This window comes from Triticum urartu, chromosome 7A, assembly GCF_056163025.1.
Source record: "Triticum urartu cultivar PI428250 chromosome 7A, HENAU_Tu73, whole genome shotgun sequence".
Taxonomy (NCBI): Eukaryota; Viridiplantae; Streptophyta; class Magnoliopsida; order Poales; family Poaceae; genus Triticum; species Triticum urartu.
The window spans coordinates 107,070,820-107,092,934 of record NC_141879.1 but is presented as its reverse complement, the minus strand read 5'-3'; positions in this window follow the sequence as shown (position 1 = coordinate 107,092,934).

Sequence of the window (22,115 nt, the reverse complement as noted above, 5' to 3'; positions counted from 1 at the left end):
CATGTATATTGTTTAACTAAAATGGATAGCATGACATAATTTCACATATATGATGTCTATCTAAACTAGATAGCATAGCATAACATAATTCAAAGATATGATGAATAACTAAACAGGATCGCCTGACATAATTCACCTACATGTTATCTAAGTAATCAGGATCGCATCATTTAATTCACATATATGATTTATATGCTAAACAGAGGGCATTTGATATGATGTCTGAACTAAGAACATGGTGTTGAATATTATGTATATGATGTCTAAACTATGCAATGCAAGACACTGTATGCATGATATGAGCAGTATAACCATGCCAAGTTAGAGCATACACCTCAGTGGGGGAATAGGACTGGTCACCTGTCTCTGAATCCATCTCTGAGGAGCTATCGGGACCCAACAAGAGATCTGCTTCGACAGGTAGCACTGTGTGCTCTGAAGGCCTTGTTTTCACTCTAGATTTTTCCATCTCCCACCCAAATGGCTGATTCACAGGAAGAGTAGTTTAATGTACAAACATTGTCGACAAATGGAAATGTAATGAAGAAAAGGATGGGCAAGATATCATTCAAATATATGATGCCTGGTTAAACAGGATGGCATTGCACATTTCACATATATTATGGCTGGCTAAAAGACATGAGACTACATAATTCCCATATATGATATAGAAACTAAACAGGTGGAATTACAGAACATGTCTAAACTAAGCAGATGACATATATGATGTCAAAAGTAGGCACTGCAAGGCAACATATGCATGAAATGACTAACATCATCATGCCAAGGTAGAGCAAACACCTTGGGTGGTAAATAGGAGTGGTCAGCGGCGTCCGAATCCGCCTCAGAACAGATATCTTCCTTTGGATTACAATCTGGAGAGGGGTGGCGAGGGTTTGCCATTGAACCCACCATGGAGCGATGTCTGCATGACATTGTATTGCCGCACAAAACTCTTCTCTTTTTCTCTACATGTTCAGCATGACTGTGTACAATATCTGACATGCATACGAAAAAAATATGGTGAGATTATGTAAGGAGAGCATGCAGAAATTTAGAGTGATGGTAACAACCAGTGGATCGATGTTTTTCTGTTGAACCAAAATAGCCCTAATGGATCGACGTGAATGTATAGTAATAAGTGATGCAATAAGTGTACAACCTCTTTGCCGTAGCCGTGTCGACCTCAGCATCATTGCGTTGGTCGCTGAAGCAGTTGAGGCAGAGGTGGCTGTCGGAGGTGTGGAGGAAGATCTGAGGAATTTGTAGATGGCGTCCAGGGCACTGCTCTGTTGTGATGGATCGTTCTATCGTTGGAGCAGCTCCGGTGAGCCGTAAGACGTCAAGGCTGAAGCAGCACAAGACAGACATCGTCAATCTCAAGTGGGATTCTAATAGCATTTCCAATAGATGATGTAAAATGGATGTAAAATTAACATCACCAAAAACCACCTGACTACAACAGATGAGGTAAAAACTGTTGACTCTGAACTTAACTGTCGAAACTGAAATTTACTGTGGAATCTGAATGCTACTGTCGAAACTGAACGCAATGGTAGCAGAGAGGCACTTGACATGTAGTTTAGGGAGGGCTTGCAGTTCATCTTCAACCTGCACCCCCCTGAGCCGCCAACCACCACCGGCCGAACCGCCGGCCCCAGCGCCGCCTCGCCGCCCCGAAACAACTCGCGCCCGCCGCCCCGGCCAGCTCTCTAGGCCCCCCGCCCCCCACCCTGAACCCTAAGATAGATAGTGGGGTACCTCTCCGGCGAGCCCCCGTCCCCGCTGCGGGTGGTTCTTCCTTAACTCCGGCGAGCCCCCCCCCCCCAACCCCTGAAAATCGACTGACCCAAAAGTCGATTCAGTCGACTGAAGTGTGGCTTAATCGGAGAAGAGCAGCAGCACGAGCGAGGGGGGGGGAGCAGCAGCAGCAGCTGGGTGAGCGAGCGATCGAGCAAGAGTCGGAGCAGCAGCAGCAGATCCGGCTGGTATGGACGCCACCGTCGAAGGGGCCTCGCACTGGGGGAGAGCCGCCATGGAGATGTTGCCCGCGGCGCCGGCTTCAAGGTAGCCGCTCCATGGGGGTGCGGGATGGAGCACCGTTGGCGCCGGGAGGTCGAGTTAAGGAGAAGGTGTGATGCGATGAGTGTACAACCTCTTTGGTGGCGCCGAGTAGGCCTTGGCTTTGTCCGAGGAGTCGGTGAGAATGCTGCTGTTCCGGTGGAGTAGGTTAAGGCGGCGCTGTGGGGATGGAGCAGCCACGATAGACGAGGCAATCGTCGGAGCAGCTCCTTGGAGGTGCAGGACGGGGCGGCTGAACCGGCGGGACGGCGAGATGGACGACGGATCCTCATCTGGGGAGGTGGACGAGGGACGTCGAGCTGTTGTGGTGGACGACGTCGTCAGGGAAGAGGCTCCGGCTGGGCAGCGGTGACGTGGCGGACGGAGGAGGGTGGGGTTTCGCGGCTGGAGCGGAGAGGTTATGGCGGCCTGGGATTTTGAATGGCGAAAAGGGGGTGATGGGAGGGGGTGAAGCATGACATAGGAACGCGCTTGTCCAAAATGTAGGGTGTGTTACAAAAGTACCCCCCACCGATTTGAACTAGCGGTGCTTTCGGCTCAGGGTTAGAAGGGGGATTTCGCGTGTCGGGATTTGGCAGCTGGAGGGAGTTTTCGTGCATGTTGTAATTTTGGGATAGCAAGGTGCGGGTTGTGAAGGCGCCAGTTTTGGGAGCACGATATCTGAATTTTCGGGATATAACAAGACGCGGGTTGAATTTCAGGGACAAGCCTAACGTGTCGTAATATTGTACTTGTACGTACCAAATCAATTCGCACTTCCCTCAACCAAAAAGAAAACGAAAAAAATAAAACTATTCACACCACACAAAGAGAGAGTCTTGCCCCGTTTTACTATACAAATGCTATTCAAAGCTACTCCATCCTTCCATCTATATAGGCCCTAATGCGTTTTTCGATGCTAACTTTGACCTAATATTAGAGCAATGATATATGACATGCAACTTACACAAAGCACACCGTTAAATTCGTCTGTGAAAGGTTCTTTCAATGATATAATTTTCACATTGTGCATGTCATGTACTATTAATCTTGTAAATAGTCAAAGGCGGTCTTAAAAATCTCATTACGCCCTATGTAGATGCAAGGAGGGAGTATGAATCCATGTTATGTCCGATTAAATTTTTTTCGCTTGCTATATAATGCATGTAACCTACTCATACCAACATTTTAGTGCATTCCAAATGTCTATACTACCGCTGCAATTCGAAATAAATTTGAATTTGTTTCTCTATTTCAATAACAATCTACAATCATGATTGTTGCCAACTTCAACCATCAAAGTTTCCTTGCTATCCGCCAGATATAAATCAGACGGCCTATAATGCAGGATGGCAGGCACACCATCATCAACAACTCCGTTTTTATAAGAGTAGAGATAAAATATATTAAATGTAGTATACCATGTTCATAACCACACCATGTTTATCACCGTTATATATATTCACACATTTTCAAAATCCTCAAAAACCTATAAGAAAAAAAGTTACGGGGCTTTTAAGATCTGGAGGCAAAAAAATTCAAAAAACTTCAAACTTACTAGTGGTGCACCGTATGCTAGGTGCGCCACTAGTAACAGAAAAAAAATTAGTTTCGATACGTAATATGAACGGAAGTTTGAAATATTTTTTCAAAATTTTATCACACTCATGAACATGAACAAATTCCTAAACATCAACAAGGTTTAATAGGATTGATATGCTAGATATATCAACAAGTGCCTGTGAAGTGAGCTGGTGCTGTGTTGGATAGAACTCTGAAGTTAAGCGTGCTTGGGCTGGAGTAGTGTGAGCATGGGTGACCTTTCGGGAAGTTTGACCATGGAGTGCGATTTGACCTGAGGTTAAGCATATTGACCCAAGATTAAGCAATAGTCACTCGAGATTAAGAAAAAATAAAAAAATGATTTTTTAAAAAAAATTGAAAAAAAAATTATTACTAATGGCCCACTTCTATGTGGTGCGCCATTACTAAGTCAGATAGTAATGGCGCACCTCTAGGCATACTAATGGCGCACTACAGGTGCGCCATTAGTATCTGGTATACTAATGGCGCACCAGTGGTGCGCCATTAGAAAAAAATACTAGTGGCGTGGTACTATTGGTGCACCAGTAGTGCGCCATTAGTAGGCAAAACTGGTGCGCCACTAGTAGGCCTTTTCCTAGTAGTGTAGTTAGGTCTGCTTACCATAGCCACATCGTCTGCCTCATCATTCGTGCATGCCTCCTGACCCGTCTCTCACACGCACATGCACAGAGAACAAGCAGCCATCTCCTCTCTTATTGATATTGCGGGTGTGCCCTCCGTTTGTCTAGCAAGCCTATCCCACCATTTGTTAGAAGCAACTCCACTACCACCCCCTCCAACACTCTAGCTCTGTCTCTCTCCCAACCTTATTCATCTCCTTCACATATGCATGGATGCTGATCGATCTCCCTTAATACATGAGGCAGATCGATCTCCTTAATACATGAGGTAGGCCTCTCTCCTCCTCCACACATATACCAGCCATTGTACCTCTATAGTTAATTGGGCTTCCCTCTTCCCCCACCACACATCGATAGTCGAGCGCTGCAGGTAGGTATCCATGCCACAGAGACAAACTGCACATGTCCCATCTCACATTCCAGTAGGCCAGCCACTCTATATCTTTGACGTGGGCACACACAAATTCGATGGCACTCTTTATCGATTGCGCGCGCGCACACACACACACATCATCCCTCTCTTCGATTCAATAGACACCTCAAGCCGATGATATCTCCACTCTCTTCTCGTGGATCGTCCCCTCTATATATATGTTATATCCAGGACTCTATTTCACACACATTGCATATGTTAAATTTTTTGATTGACCCCCCCCCCCCAAAAAAACTCTCAAGAACCCACACACTATATCTCTCTAGGTTTGTATCTCTCTCACACAACCCCACGTAGGTGGTGTATGTATACAAGAAGAGAATAGGTGCACCGTGCATGTACTCACGCTTCGTGCCCAGCCACACCTGCGCGGGTACACGGTGGAGCTCATTTCTTTATGAAATGGCAGCCCACATGCTAATTTGAACGCCTGTAGCGGTTGTTTACCTAGGGAGGTCATGTACCACGCGTGCACGAAACAAAGTTCGACTTGACGCATTGCCGCGTTATTTTTCAATAAAGTTATAGCACTCAATGGCACATACACAGAATATAAAACGATTTTTATGGAGGAAAAGGTAGTCTGCTCTTCAGAGTATCTCACACAAGGCTCCGGTGGCCTCTCTCTCTCTCTCACCGTTGGTCACTGATCCGGCCGCATCCCGTCCGCCGGGGGAAAGGGAGTGCGGTGGCCTCTCTCTCTCACCGTTGGTCACTGATTCGGCCGCATCCCGTCCGCCGGGGGAAAGGGAGTGCGGTGGCCTCTCTCTCTCTCACCGTTGGTCACTGATTCGGCCGCATCCCGTCCGCCGGGGGAAAGGAAGGAAGTGCATCGTTTCTCTGTTCGACGGCGTCGAGGCAGCACGTCCCGATCTGTGGTACACGCCATTCTCTCTGACCAAGCTCCGGCGCGGCAGGGCCTACGCCACCTGCTCGCAGATTCCGCCCGCCGCCGCTCACCTAGTTACATCCCGACGACCTCTAGCTATCCCCTCCGGCCTTGCTCCACTGCCCGTTTTCCCATGTCGCTGCATGTGGATCTTCCATAGTTCTTTGCCCAAAACGTAGCTCGTCCGGCGTACTTTCCATATTGCATTCTCGTCCTCACACCGTTTTAGACAAACACAACCGTGTTGTTATCTTCCCTTAGGACAAGGAATATGCTTCTTTTTTGTCGTCGCATATGTCATCAACTGTTATTGGCCAGTAATTGTTTCCTTTCTACCTCTTTTTTGCAAACAGGGCTATCCATTTCACCTCGTTGCTATTGCGACCTTTTGGTGAACTACACAAATCACTTTTTTCTTAAGAGTGTTTTGTGCAGTTGTACTAAAATGTCACACGGGCAACGTCTCTACATTTCAGTGCGACTGCACAAAGGGAGATTGGTTTTGCTCTATCCTCCTCATCCAACCCCGAGCCTAATCTTCTCCAACTAGTTAGTCTTAAGAGAGACCGCAAAGGTGACCGGCTTCTATTTGTGTGTTCATTGTTTCATCAGCAGTCCTCTATTATCGTAATCACACTTGATATCTTGGGAACAGGGACGCTCAGCACTATTTTAGTGGAACTGCACAAAATGATCAAAATGTTGCATGCTCCAGACAGCTACTTTTTTCCCAACATGCCTTGTTGATTTAGACAGAGCTGGGGGGACGTTGTTGCCAATGAAATCATGGATCAATTTTAACTTAACACCTTCTCACAACTTTTTCTTCAGTTGTGATGTAATTATTAGCTCTGATCTGCTAATAATAGACAAGCATTAGCAAGGAAGTTAGTTTTTTATTGTTTCCAAAAGAGCATCGATGGCAAGACACGCGAAACAAAAGCTAAAAGCTCACACCATTGTACAATTTCATGTCGCTGGAAAATTATTTGTATAGTACGTCAATTATGTAAACAAATGATGGAAGCTTGATAGCATTGCCAGAAGCCTCTTCATCATCCGGGTCCATGTGCCATGCACGAAATTATACTCCTTCGTTCCTAAATATTTGTCTTTTTACAAATTTCAAACGGGCATATTTTAGAGTGTAGATTCACTCATTTTGCTTTGTATGTGTACTCCCTCCGTTCCTAAATATTCTATTCATCTTAACAGAGATTTCAAAATATTTTAGAAAGACAAATACTCCGGAGTATATTTAAGAACCGAGGGGGTAGTGCACAACCGCATGGGAGACTCAGCTCGGTCATTGCGCCGCATTAATAGTGAGTAATGAGCAGTCAAATCATAAGCCCCACCTTTCCCACTGTAAGTTGCTCTGAAGAAGCAACCATCAATACGCTCTTCTTTGAATCCGCTCATACTACTCCATCCATCACTGTTTACACAGCGCGCTTCAGAAAAAAGAAAAAAATCTGTGGGACCAAGGCGACTAGCGATCGGCCTGAAAAATAGTATTGGTAGTTATAGCACGGCGTCTATTACTAGAGGGAATAATGCATACACACATGCATGCAGTGCTTCCACCCCGGGTACACACATGCATGCACTCTGTAGTAGTACAGTACATGGAGAAAAAATTGTGGACTTGATTGCGGTTACCACGCCCTAATTAATTGAGCATTAAACCAAACACGTCTCAAGTCTCTCTGCTGGTGGAAATGCATTGAGAGAAATGCATCATAATGAAGCGTGCACTGTAAACTGTGACGGAGGGTGGAGTAGTACGAAGGTGCAAAACCAAGTATGCGTACTAGTACTACGCTTGGCTCTTCGCCCCTTCGTGAAGTCGAACAATGATGGTACTCCGCATGTTGGGTACTACAGTGTATGCCTCTGACAATCTGACACCGAATGGACTGATGCATGTCCACCGAGGGTAGGTTGCATTAGTCAAAAGGCGTAAGCGAGCTTCACCTTGTCCTGCAAGCTTCTCCTTGTTCTGCGAGTTGATGGGACACACCAAAAAGTAGTGCTAGTCCATACTCCCTCCTTTCAGTTAATATGGCTTAATCTTTTTTGCGGGTAAATGAGAGAGCTTTATTCATATATAAGAATTCTTAGGACGATCAGCCAAGACACTGGTCACTAGGAAGCCAAAAAAAGAAGTAGGAAGCGAGGTGTTTCATCAAGCCAGCTCTCGGCCACATTCAAAGTGCAGCAAGCACAGTTTGCACGAAGATGCGCCGCAAGGTTTTCTGACCTGTTTACATGTTGAATAACAAAAAAAGAGGAAATATTACTGAGCGCTACTATTTGTAACAGGATATGAGCCAGAATTAAGCGAGAATTGTGGCAAGTGTTCCATGCAATCAACTTCCATTATCACATGCAAGAACCCTCGAAGAGAACCAAATGTGTTGAAGATTGCTTTATCACATTTTAAAATTATAATAAGAGTGCAGACGCTCCTCCATCTGGTTCCTAGTAGTATAGTGTAGTATGCTTCTGGCAATCTGACACCGAATTAACTGTTGCACGTCCACCGCCTGAGCGAGGGAGAGCTTGCATTAGTCAAAAGTTTCTCCTTGTCCTGCGAGCCACCGCGCGCAAGCTTCTCCCGTCCTGCAACCTTCTCCTCATTCGACAAGTTGACGGGACACAACAAAGTAATGCTAGTCCATGATGCCTCCTCTCCGGTTAAAGTGGCTTAATTTCAAACGATATAAATACACTGTCTGTCACTGTATATTTGTAAAAATACGGTCAGTGGACTTCATAATATGCTCATTGCGCTCAATATATATATATATATTCCGGTGTTCATACAGTCACTAGCTCACCCTGACTGAGTATGTGTGTGCATGCACGTGTAGGTTGAGCACTTGAGTGTCACCGTGTGTGTTCCGTCGTGTGCTCGGACATGCATGCATTAGGGCGTCGCGCGCATTTTTGCATCCATGTGTACGTGTGACTGTTGCATACACGTAGGGGGAGTACATGTAGGGGCCACCAAGGAGCAGTCAAATCACACAGTAAGTTAGTCGGAAGAAGCAACCATCATTTCACTCTTGAATGACACGTACGCAATATAAAATGGTTGATATGGAGAGAAAAAGAAAACCACTATACTCCCTCCTTTCCGATTTATAAGGCTCAGTTCAAAATTCTCACCAACCAAGGTAGATGGTGAGTGGTGGAATACTTTTTGTAGTTTGCAAAAGCACCCAATTAATGCTCTTGTTTTCCTCAAACAAGTATGTTTACCAATGCATTAATTGCAATGCATGCATGCATAAATTACATGCATTGGTCAATTTTCTCTTAGTACTTGCATGCAATGATTTAATGCACCTTGGAATTTGAACGTGTGATGGAAAACAACCAAATTGAGCCTTATGAAATGGAAAAACTAAAATTTTGAGATAAGCCCTATAAATCGGAAAGGAGAGAGTATATACACTAGCAGGGTGCGTGTGAGAGACGGGTCAGGAGGTGAATGACACGTGGCCCCAGGGGGTGACTAGCCCACCTATCATACAGCCAAAGGCAGGTGCAGTAAAGGGCCGAGGAGTAGTACGAAATCCTATGCACCTACGCACGCTAACCAAGGGCTGAGTGATCACTCGAATCGCAAGATCAGTTGACTAGAAGCTACGCTAGACCCACGGAGGCGACGAGCACGAGCATCAGCCGGCTGTGCCAGATGGTCCACGACGCCGGCCTGCGACCCGGCAGGTAGTATTGCTTGAGGACGCCAGGGCAAGGGGCCGCTTGGACGACAGCTTCGCATCCTTGTTCGACAAGGTCCTCGTCGGTTTCCTCGACAAGTTCACTGTCGTTAAGAAGCTTGTGGATGACTTTGATGTAATCCTCCAGCCAACGTGCCCAGGCTTTGCGATGCCCGCCACCCTCAACGGCCACTATGGTAACAACCTCTTCGACGCACTGCTAGCCCTACGACTGCCCGCCGTCGCGCCGGAGAATGTCGACCTCGAGGTCGCGCTCGCCGCGCAGCGCCTGGCGCAGCAAGACACCATCGACATAATCACCCACGTCTACACGCAAATCGTCCACAAGGACTAGTACATGCAAGAGGAGGACGATAGGACGCTGGACTTCTTGGGGCGCAGGGCAACCTTGGACGGCACTGTTCAGAAGCACGTTGAGCTCGCCGCCAACGCCGCTGCTCCTCACATGTCGGTTGGTGACCCGGCGCAGTAGGGCATGAGGATGTCGTTGAACGTTGATGGATCCATATGTATTTTTATCCTTCCATCAAATCCATGTAGTAGTATATGATACTACAGTAATTATCTTACCTTTCACATCAACTTCATAATTTTCGTATGTACTCCATGCATGAACGGCGCCAGAAGCAAACTTCTCATTACTGTAGGCAAAATCGTTATTTTCTATCTATCGGCCGCGCCATGGAGCAGAACCAAATTTTACAAGTTACGAGTTCAAAAGGAAAAGCCTGTCGTGTTCGCGTCGCACCCCCACACGGTTGGTCCGGCACGCCGCTCAAGCAGGAATGCGTGCGGTGTTGCATTTTCACTTACAAGTGGGACCGCAGTTGAACAAACCGACTATCGGCAAACCCCCACCCCGCCCACCGCGCGATGGCTGAGAAAAGAGGACAGGAGGGAGAAGAGATGGTTGTAGCATGGACTCCAAGAAAATTGGTGTCGGATGGGACTCGTGTGGGTGGCATGTGCCGTACTGCTAGACGTGAATGCTAGTTATGGCCCATGCCACCCCACTATATCGAGCCTATATCGAGGTACGTAGAACAAATTTCCTGCAGTCCGTGCTCAGCCCTCCTCTATCTCTCTTCTCAGCCAGCCAGCGGACGCGCGGAGCCCATTGTCTGTTTGCTCACATGCGGCCCCACATGTCAGTGAAAACCCAAGAGGACCCACTGAACCTGCACATCTTTCACCTCGACGTGCTGGTGATGAAAAACAAATCCAATAAAGATCTTCGGTGGCCGCTTTTGGAGTTACTCAAGAGTAGTAAGATTCTATTTATAGTTTAACCCAAGATGCACATCTCGTGGCTTCAACTACCACTCTATTTTCTTTCATGACACGACCTGGATGCTGGATGTCCCACGTGTCGGCAAAAGGAGGAAGAACCCGACCAAATCTTCGGTTCTACTCTCGGATTAGACTAGTTGTGCTAACTTAAAATTTTTATTGTGTACTCCCTCCGTTCCAAAATACTTGACTTCCATTTGTCCAAAAATGGATGTACCTATATACTAAGACATGTCTAGATACATATATATTTTGACAAATAGAAGGCATGTAGTATTGTGCAACGGAGGGAGTAGAATGGATGCAAGTTTTTGTATTGGGAAGAAGAGTACATCCATATATTGATAGAACACAATTTAGTAGATGTTCTATCACTTTTAGCTAGTATAGAATAGAGGCTAGACATGAGACTAGATGCGAGGAAGCAACGTCTACTTATTTACACTCGAAGAAGAAACAAGCACGCAAGATAGAGTCTCCACAGATCAACAATGAATGCATCAAGAAGGCACTAATCCAACTTACTATAGTAGTAGTCAAAATTATCGTTGGAGTTCGTGCAAAACAGAGGTCTGTTTGGGGTCGTGCGTTGGAGTTGGCCTTACAAGTGGGACCGCAGTTAAGGAAACCGACTATCGGCAAACCCCCACCTCGCCCGCTGCGCGATGGCTGAAGTTAGAGAAACGACGAGGTTGAAGAGATTGCTCTCGCACGGACTCCAAGAAATAATATCGTGTCAGATGGATGTCGTGGTGGTGGCGTGTGCCGTACTCCTGGACGTGAATGCTTGTTCTGGCCCATGCCACCCTACTACTCCTACTACTTACTCCTACTATATACTATACTACTATTATATCGAGGATTCGAGGTGCTGGTTACGTACAACAAACACATTAACATACGGCTACAGTAAAAACACCCGCCCGACGCGCGAAGCATGTGAAGCTAGTACAAATAGTGTACTACTATTGTTGATTGGCCTCATCCGATAACCTGTTGCAATGCACGTACAATTATGTATTTGGAAAATATTTTTTTGCCTCGTCGCACCACTCACTCAGAGAAGCGACTCGAAAGCCATTCATAAATTTAGTAAGTTTATCACAGGCATATCATTTTATTACATAGTACAACAGGTCATCAACCCACATCGACAACGAGGATACATTATAAATACTAAAGTTTTCACCACACAACAAATAACAAGCCATGAAATGAACTTCAACTCAACCATTCCGCGGCGTTGGAAACGCTTGCTTTGAACCACAAGTGATTCTCTAGGACGGGCCATCCGTTGTCGATTTGGAGACCAACGCAGGACTGATCATCCAGGCTGAAGCGTCCTACTATATCAGTACCAGGGTAGGGAACCACCCAAATGTCCGAGGTATAGACACAGTTGCTTCTCATAAATGTGTCAACAGCAATTGGATTGCCTTTCACCATCATCGGATAGTTTTGTCCAAGGAAGAGCGAGTTTTCTCCAGGACTATCAATTCTGTGCCAGGGAGAAGGAGTTGGCGCTAGCACCCTAGTATCCATCCCGAATACCATGCAACGGATGTTGGAATAGGTCCGGAGAGTGCGACCATGGGAGACTACACCTGCTTCCTTAGCAGTAACATCATCAGTGGGCTGTATACACACAAGAAGAGGTGATCCATCAAAATTAGTTGCCAGGCGCCACAGGGTATATCGGCGCTGCTCGTCCTCATGCTCGTGATCTTCAAGTATAGGTGGTGGGATGTTCACAGGACCTTGGAAACACAAGAAGAAGGTTAATTAGTAAAGGGAAACTTGCTAACCCGCATGCATGTGGATGAAACAATTATAATTACGATGGAAGACAAACGTACCGAAACAACGAGGATGCCATGCAAAAACAGTGCCACGAGTGGTGGCAGCAAACACAAGGCCCTCGTATTCAATTGCATCATAGTACTCATCCGTGTACAGAAACTGATTTTTGAGCAATATCCATCGAGTGAAACCATCAAGGACGTCAACAAGCTTGTCGAAGATAGCAACAACATCATAGTTTTTGTAATTCCAAGAGCGGTTGGGAACTCGACAAATTGCTATCTTCCATAGACGACAGTCACCATGATCATATTTGAACATGCGTACATTACCAGTGTGCTCAACCTCTGGGCAGTGTGCTGAGATTTTTGGAAGTGGAACCCGGTGACGAGTGTACACATTCACAAGTTCCCACTCACAGTTGGACCCAATGTAAACAACCCAATCTCCATTTGCGCCCGCCCAAGCGATGGCATCTTAACATCAAACGTATCATTATCAAGCGGCATCAACTTGCACAGGGCGAGGCCTCAGTCGTGCCGGCGCCAGTCATCAGGGTCACGGCGAAGAAGATAGGGGAGATCAAACCGCTCCTTGACCCTTGGGTTCCTTGCAATGATGTTATTAGTTGAGTCGAGAATGGGCTGGAACGAACCTGCCATGCTAGCCGAGGTGATGACGTTGCACCGATCAATGAGTTCCTCCACCACATCATCTTTCAGATCAGGGCAAGAATAACGAGGTTGTTTCTGGCCTGTCCCCTCCATGGAGAAGACGATCGAACAATGGTAGAAGAAAGGGTGAAGGGCTGAAGGAAAATGGAGGAGGGAGAGGAAGAGCGTGCAACAGCAGTTCCAAATCGAGAGGGAAAGGCGAAGAGTCGGTGGACGGTTGCGAGTTTGCCACGGTTCACGAAGAGGCGCCCCGGTCCATTCGGAAATACTCCTACTACTCGCCGTCGTCTCACTGATATGTTGGAACGGGACCACATGTCAACGAAACATGGTGTGTAATTTCTCGTGCAAAATGCGACCTGGCCGCGTTGGCCCGAGGTGCCGCATTAGTTATCGACCTTTATTTTTTTAATGGCATGCCGATCAGTTTTGAAGCACGACTAACTGGTACTCTACGCAGAGAAAATATAAAGTACTCTACCACTACCCCACCTCTAGTACTAGTAGTATAAAAACATATATATATATATAGGCTGCAGCTTCAGCGCTTTCTTGCTAAGGGTTGCCCACTTGCTTCTCACACTACCACCCTCTCTCCAGATCTAAAAAAGACGGCCCCTCTCTCCCTCCTCACCGGTGGTCACAGATCCACCGGGGAAGAAAAGGACGTGCAGCATTGACGTAGTCGTCGTCGGCGAGCGAGGTCACGCACTGACGACAAGGCCGTCCTCTCAGACCTAGCGCCCACGCGGGATGGCCTCCGTCCCTAAGCTCACTGCCGTAGTGTGTGCAGAGGACGACGACCATGAGCGAAGCCACTTCCCGTCGACCCTCAGGTATGCTACCTCTTTTCGAGCCATAACCTTGTTCTATTGCCCCATCTGCTACGTCGTTGCATGTGGATCTTTTTCCACTCCACCATCTTCCCAATTTTCTATCCTCTACTCTGCTAGCCAGGCAGACGAAAACCATAATTTGCACTATTAAAGGAAACCCTACTTCATGCAGACTAATCCATGTCTGGGTTGAATAAGGAAAGGAAGGGAGATTATACTATCCAAGAGAGTAGGCATCGAACCCGCATCTAGGTTGAAAAGGGGGAAATCAGTAGCTAAGGAACGAGTCTTGTGTCTCTTGGTTGAAGAAGGGTAGAAAGGCATGACAACGCAATAGAGAATGACCAGGTCGATCGGTTTGTTGTCCTCGCATAGGAAAAAGGTGGCTAAAGAGAACAAAAATGGGACCGTAATCCACATATGCTGCCTGGATATTTGTTGCTCTGAGCAACCATACCTCCCTCACCACTCTGCGTCAGTGGAGGTACATCGTACTGGTGCCTCCCATGCTCTTATTGCCACTTTTTTTGCTATTAGTATAAAGCCAGCAGTCAAGTCAAGCAATGCTACTGCTAAAGTGATGCCACATTTAACTAATGCCGCTCTCAGTCTAATGCCACCCATAAATTTAAGCAATGCCATTTAATGTCACTGGATTATTTCAGGGTTAGCTGTTGATTGTGGATGTATTAAGGATTTTTCAGCTATAAGGCATTCTAATGTTGTTGCACAGCCAGTATACCAACGATGAAACTTGTTACTCCCGTCAGATTTTTGCACTGTTAATGCTTATAGATTACATACCTCACTTTCATGAGATAAGTTAATTTTTTTGTACAGTGTCACCAAAATGCCAAGGCGCTGATGTCATTTTATTTTGGTTAAACTGCACAGACAATTATGAAGACAAGAGGAAAGGTCAAGAGTGGGCACCTCCTCCTCTGGCTGTTCTCTTGAGGATGTCTGTATGTTTGTCTCTAATGCCTGTTGACTACATACCTGACATCATGATGTAATGTTAAGTCATTTCCTTTTGTACAGTGTCACTAAATTGTCAAGGCGGTGATGGCATTTTATTTTAGTAGAACTGCACAAAATTTTCTTAAAAGAAGAGGAAAGGTCAGGAATGGCTCACTTTTCCAGAAAAAACTATGTATGCCTTCCTCACATCAGTCGTTGTTGCTTTATTTATTCCGTCAAACAGGTGGTTAGAAACAGTCTTGCTACCTTTTCCCATTAAGAAATTGGAATGCTTATATTTGTGAGTCTATGCTTCAACTAGTGCCACTTTGAGAGTAATCACACTTTCAATATCTATGCAAACAAGGATGCTCGATTTTAGTGAAACTGCACAAAAAGTCCAACTGGTTCAACATTAGGAGCATGTTTTTTTCCCAACCTTTATATCCAATTGGTGGCACTATGAGCTGTTCATTAAGAAGGTACATGGTTTGCTACTATCTTGCTACTCTTTTTGTACTGTCATTAGATAGTAATACTAGTGGTTTGCATGTGAATTTATTGGCAGGGTGGACCTACATTGGAGGTGCAGGACATGATTCAGTGATTGGATGCTCAATTTCGGTTGTATCGATTTCACCTCTTCCATCACTGCGAACATGGATATCCTTGGTCTGATGAAGAATGGGCGCTATATTTCTGCTCTGAACCAGCAAATCATTTCAATATGAAATTGTCCAGAGCAAAACATAACTGTATCAGATTGTCCAGTGCAGAACATGACAGATGCTAAGCGGAAGAGACATGTTTAAACCAAAAATACAAGGTGTGGTATATGTTTACTAGCTGCTTGATATTTGTGCAGACAGATGTCTGCCCGTTGCTATTTGGCAAACCAACAAAGTGCCCGCAATTTTGGTTGAACTGCACAAGAGAATAGTATAGTCACTACATGTAGTGCCATTTGAAAATAGACATAGAAAGATTGGATAGTCACTTCATGGACTGCAGAAAAGTAGTATTGTACTATTTATTGGCCAACACTAGGTGCTTCATTGCTTTGGTCTGATTATACAATGGACATCATTCTGCCTAAGTTAAAGTTTGTATTCCGAAAATAGTCTCGTAGTGTGATCGAGGGAAGACCAAATCATATTACAGTGCATGTTCCTCCATCATGTCTGGTTCATTCTCATGGTTCCAGCTGTTGGTGAAACCACTTATGTTTGCAAGAGGAATTGTAGATTTCACAAACAAATTTGTCTTTCAGTTCGTACTGAATGTTGGCCAATAGAAGCATCCATGTTAGTAGGAAGAACAGATGTTTTTTCTAGATCTTTGCTTTTGGAGCTACATATTTGTATATGATCTGTGAGTCATTGAGATGCATTAACATGTTGATCTTATGTATGGGAATTGTACTAGTTAGTTTTAGTTGCGACGCAAGATCCGAAGTGGCTGATCTTTGCTTTTGGAGCTACATATTTGTATATGATCTATGAATCATTGAGATGCATTAACAGTTACTTATTTCTGTTCGCTCAGTGTTTACAAGTTACTGATCGATCACTGGCTAGCCTACAAATGCGCTCCTGGCAGTTTTATTTGCGACGCAAGATGCGAAGTGGTAGTTTTTTGAATAAAAATGCCTACCTCTGAAGAAACTGACAAGCTCGTACGCAAGCAAGTGCCTCCTATCGCACCTCTGGCAAGTCCGAGGCGAGGCGGAGGACGCCGATGCCGGCGTTTAGCGTGGACAGCAGATGGCGGCCGGCATCGTCTAGTTAGCTAAGAGTAAGTTAGGACTTGTACGCTACTAGAGTGTTAGTGGGAGTAGATAGTTAACTTGACTATGATGGTTGTCAACGTGGAAGTTCAGTACTCTATATGTGGATCAGACCTGTTACTTTGGTCTGAATGTTGAACTTTCCGTTTGAATGTATGGAATGGGCTGTTATTTTCTTTAAATGGGTTGTATTTGTCCTCTACGGTTTAGAGAGCTGACTTGTGGGCCTAGCAAGTTGATGCGTACACAATCAGGAGATGACTGTACGTGGAGAGGATGACAGCAGGGACCCGCCAAGGTCATGGCAGTACGCAAGCAAGTGCCTCCTTATTTCAAGACAATAAAAAAATGGCTCCTCCTAGTGGATTTCTGACATCTGGGTCTCATGTCATTGTCAACGTAGTCAATAAACGAGAGAATTGCACAACGAGCGGCTGACACCAGGGACCCAGCAGCTCGCCCAGTTATTTTTGTTTTGGGTTAATTTGATAAATGCCACTCCAAATCTGGTGTATCCGAGAAATGCCACTGCAATTTCCAAACTTTTAAAAATGCCATTTCTAGTGGCATTTTTCGAAGTCTGGAGTGGCATTTTTCAAAGTTTGCAAACTGCAGTGGCGTTTTTTAAAGTTTGCAAAAATTGCAGTGGCATTTTTCAAAGTTTGGAAATTGCAGTGGCATTTTTATGAATCGCCATAATTGGAGTGGCATTTATCTAATTTGTTTTTGAGACAAAGCAGGGTGTCAACTGGGCTGTGCGGGACACTCTGGCCTGTCTAGACAGCCTTTTCTTTTATGTTTACCACAGACCAGCCCAGTAGTTTTTTTTTGCTTTCTGAAAATGGCTAGCCCAGTTTTTTTGTGATTTGTCAAATAAGTCGCTTTATCAGGCCTGTTGGGCTGCAAATCTTTCAAGACGAGGAGAGCTTCATTCGGCTGGCCGAGACAATGGCCTATCAGTAATGAGAAATGGGCTGTACATTTTTAAAACACATCAAACTGGCAATTATTTTCAAATATCTTTTTTTCATTTCAAGATTTTAAATTGCATTGATTTTTATGTGTGGACAATTTATTGGATTTTATATTGATATACATTTATTTTTTAAATTAGTCTGAATGTGACTCGAAATTTCAGGATTAAAAACAGTTCAGACCGCACCGACATATGCAAAATTTCGTATATTTTTTTAACCGTGGCCACAATATGGGCTGTAATGCTAACATAAACAATATGGGCTCCAAAAAACCCATAAGAATTAGCGAATGGGTTGTAAATTATTTGAAATAATGGCAGATGGGTTGTATGCTGTTTTCCACAGATTTGAGGCTTTCCACAGATGGCCTATATACTGTTGGATGTCCATCCAACGGCCGTCGTGCTTCTTCAATCTCTGATCTTCCTGCTCCAGCCGCTCAAACAAGCACCAGCGGGACTACCTGCTCCCTCCTCCCCGCGGCCGGCTGTGCTGCCGCGCAGGCCTCACCGCCCCCACCGTACTCCCATCGCTGGCCTAGCCATCCCTCTACTCACCCACACCTGCTGTTATTCTCCGGCGACGGCAGACGAACCAGTAAACCCTCGTACAGTCATACTCCCCTCCGCGTGGGAAACAAAAACAACGGTCGAGGCTTCCCTGCCTCCGTGTCATTCCTTTCCTAGGCCTCGCTGTCGTCCACCGCCCTGGTGCTCTCGGCGTGGTGTGGTCAGCATGGTCAACGACTGACATGCATCTGAAGTGGATTGTACGTGGAGAGGCTGACAGCTGGGTCCACGGCTGCACGCAAGGAAATGCCTCCTTATTACGTGCAAAATAATGATTTCCTCCACCTGACATCTGGGACCCACCGAAACGGCCTCTGTATTTCGTGAAAAAAACGTTACCGCCGCTAACAGCTCAGACCCACCAGCTATATCTTCGCACGCAAGGAAGTGCCTCCTTATTACGCACAAAAAATGAATACTCCCCCTGCTAGCTGGGACCCAGTATAGTGGGCCTACTAAGTTGACGGGGACGAAGGGCTTTGTCAACTTAGTCAATATGCACGATTCTAGCTCGACTGACCATACGATGTCCATCCAACGGCCGTAGTGCTTCTTCAACCTCTGGTCTTCTTGCTCCAGCCGCCCAAACCAGCGTCGGTCGTGCCGCCTGCTCCTGCCTCCCGTGGCCGGCTGTGCTGCCGCGGAGGCCTCACCGCCCCCATACTACTCCCACCGCTGGCCAGGCCATCCCTCCACTCCACTCACCCACACCCCCTGTTATTCTACGGCGACGGTAGCGCAGCCAAACCAGTGAACCCTCGTACTCCTCTCCGCATGGGCATCCACTGCCGCGTCTTCCCCGGCTCCAGGTCGTCCCCTTCCTAGGCCTCGCCATCGTCCACCGCCGTGGTGCTGTCGGCGCGCCGTGGTCAATGTGGTCAACGACCGAATTCCATCGGAAGAATACTGTACGTGGAGAGGCTGACAGCTGGGTCCATGGCAGCCGCAAGGAAGTGCCTCCTTATTACGCAGAAAATAATTATTCCTCCACCTGACAGCAGGGACCCACCGGACGGGCCACCAGTATTTTGCGAAAAAATCGTTTCCCCCTAACTACTGGGGCCAACCGGACGGGCCACCGTATTTCGCGAAAAAAACGTTCCCCCCGCTATTAGCTCGGACCCACCGGAAGTGCCTCCTTATTACGCACAAAAAAATGAATACTCCCCCGGCTAGCTGGGGCCCACCTTGCTAGGAGGCTGACTTGTGGGCCTACTAAGTTGACGGGGACGGAGGGCTTTGTCAACTTAGTCAATATGCACGATTCTAACTCCAGTGACCGTACGATGTCCATCCAACGACCGTAGTGCTTCTTCAGCCTCTGGTCTTCTTGCTCTAGCCTCCCAAACCAGCGCCGGTCGTGCCTCGTGCTCCTGCCTCCCGTGGCCGGTTGCGATGCGGCGGAGGCCTCACCGCCCCCTACTACTCCCACCGCTGGCCAGGCCATCCCTCTACTCACCCACACCCCGTGTTATTCTGCGGCGACGGCAGCCTCACACCGCAGTGAACCAGTGAACCCTCGTACTCCTCTACGCGTGGGCATCCACTGCCGCGTCTTCCCTGGCTCCGCGTCGTCCCCTTCCTAGGCCTTGCCGTCGTCCACCGCCCTGGTGCTCTCGGGGCGGCGTGGTCAACATGGTCAAGGAACGACTTCCATCGGACATGGACTGTATGTGGAGAGGCTGACAGTTGGGTCCACGGCCGCAGCAAGGAAGTGCCTCCTTATTACGTGCAAAATAATTATTCCTCCACCTGACAGCGGGGACCCACTGGACGGGCCACCGTATTTCGCCCCCTGACTGCTGGGACCCACCAGCTACATCTTCGCAGGCAAGGAAGTGCCTGACAGTCGGGATCCACCTGGTCGAAGCGTACGTAGCGTTGTCATTCTGGTCGCGAACGTTTACGTACATATATACTGGTGGATGTAGAGGCGCGCATGTGTCGTAGTAGAGGCGGCCAGGGTGCAAGAAAGAAAATACGGCCACGTATGTGTACATACGGGCGGGGTCTCGAACGCCTACTTGCGCATACGTACGGCGAGGGCTCGTGTACATGGCTGGGTCAGAACGGAGAAACAACGTCGTCGTGTTCATGGGTCGGAACGGAATGTGTGGTCGTGTTCATCGGGAGGGCTTGGACGGAAGAGGCGATGGAAACGAGGCCTGGCGTACCACACAACGGAGGAAACGGACCTCCTACGGTCGAAACGGGGGTCCTGTTGATCGGGAGGGGTGTGGCGTACCGCAAAACGGACGAAACGGACCTCCTACGGTCGAAACACGGGTCATGTTGATCGGGAGGGGTGTGGCATACCGCAAAATGGAGGAAACGGACCTCCTACGGTCGAAACGGGGTCCTGTTGATCGGGAGGGGTGTGGCGTACCGCAAAACGGAGGAAACGGACTTGTGTTGGAGCGCTACGGTCGAAACGGGGGTCATGTTCATCGGGAGGGGTGTGGCATACCGCAAAACGGGACTCCACGGGATACTGTTCATCTCCACCACCAACCCCCTCCAGCCTCCACGAGCTACTTTTCATCCACCATCGACCTCCTCCAGCCTCCACGGGCTCCAGTTCATCCAGCCTCCACCGCGCGCTACTCCACCGGCGACTGTTCAACCACCCCTCCACCGTCTACTATTCATCCAGCCCTCCACACCAGGGGTCCTGTTCATCCACCCCTCCACGGGCACCCCTCCACCATCTACTATTCATCCTGCCCTCCACACCACGGGGTCCTGTTCATCCACCCCTCCACGGGCACCCCTCCACCGTCTACTGTTCATCCAGCCCTCCACCACACCACGGGGTCCTGTTCATCCAGAGGCAACGCCACCACTCACTGTTCATCCAACCCCCCCCCCCCCCGGCAACGCTCACTGTTCACCCCATCGATCGGCTTCAGTTAGCGGCAGTAGCCAAGGAATCGCTCGATCGGGTTCAGTTAACAGCCATCGATCGATAGCTTGTGTTCAGTAATGCGTAGCCTGCAGTGCAATCGCTCAGGTACAGTTAGAGCCCAACGCCTCGCTCGGGTTCAATTAGAGCCAACACCTCGCACACACGTGCGTACGTGTACGAGAGAAACACGCATCGCTCGGCCCCCGACCCCCCACTATAACCGGGAACTCCCCGAAATTTTCCTCCCCCTCGCTTCTACCACGGTTTTTTCCGTCATGGACGGCCCAAAGAATGTCATGCAGCTGTGTCTCTGGCCCGCCCAGGACGAAAAGTGTTGGGGAACGTAGTAATTTCAAAATTTCCTACGCACACGTGAGATCATGGTGATGCATAGCAACGAGAGGGGAGAGTGTTGTCTACGTACTCTCGTAGACCGACAGCGGAAGCATTATGACAACGCGGTTGATGTAATCGTACGTCTTCACGGCCCGACCGATCAAGCACCGAAACTACGACACCTCCGAGTTCTAGCACACGTTCAGCTCGATGACGATCCCCGGACTCCGATCCAGCAAAGTGTCGGGGAAGAGTTCCATCAGCACGACGGCGTGGTGACGATCTTGATGTTCTACTGTCGCAGGGCTTCGCCTAAGCACCACTACAATATTATCGAGGACTATGGTGGAGGGGGGCACCGCATACGGCTAAGAGAACGATCTTGAAGATCAACTTGTGTGTCTATGGGGTGCCCCCTGCCCCCGTATATAAAGGAGTGGAGGAGGGGAGGGCCGGCCCTCTCTATGGCGCGCCCTAGGGGAGTCCTACTCCCACCGGGAGTAGGATTCCCCCTTTCCTAGTCCAACTAGGAGTCCTTCCAAGTTGTAGGAGTAGGAGACAAGGAAGGGTAAGAGGGAAGAGAAGGAAGGAGGGGGCGCCGCCCCTCCCCCTAGTCCAATTC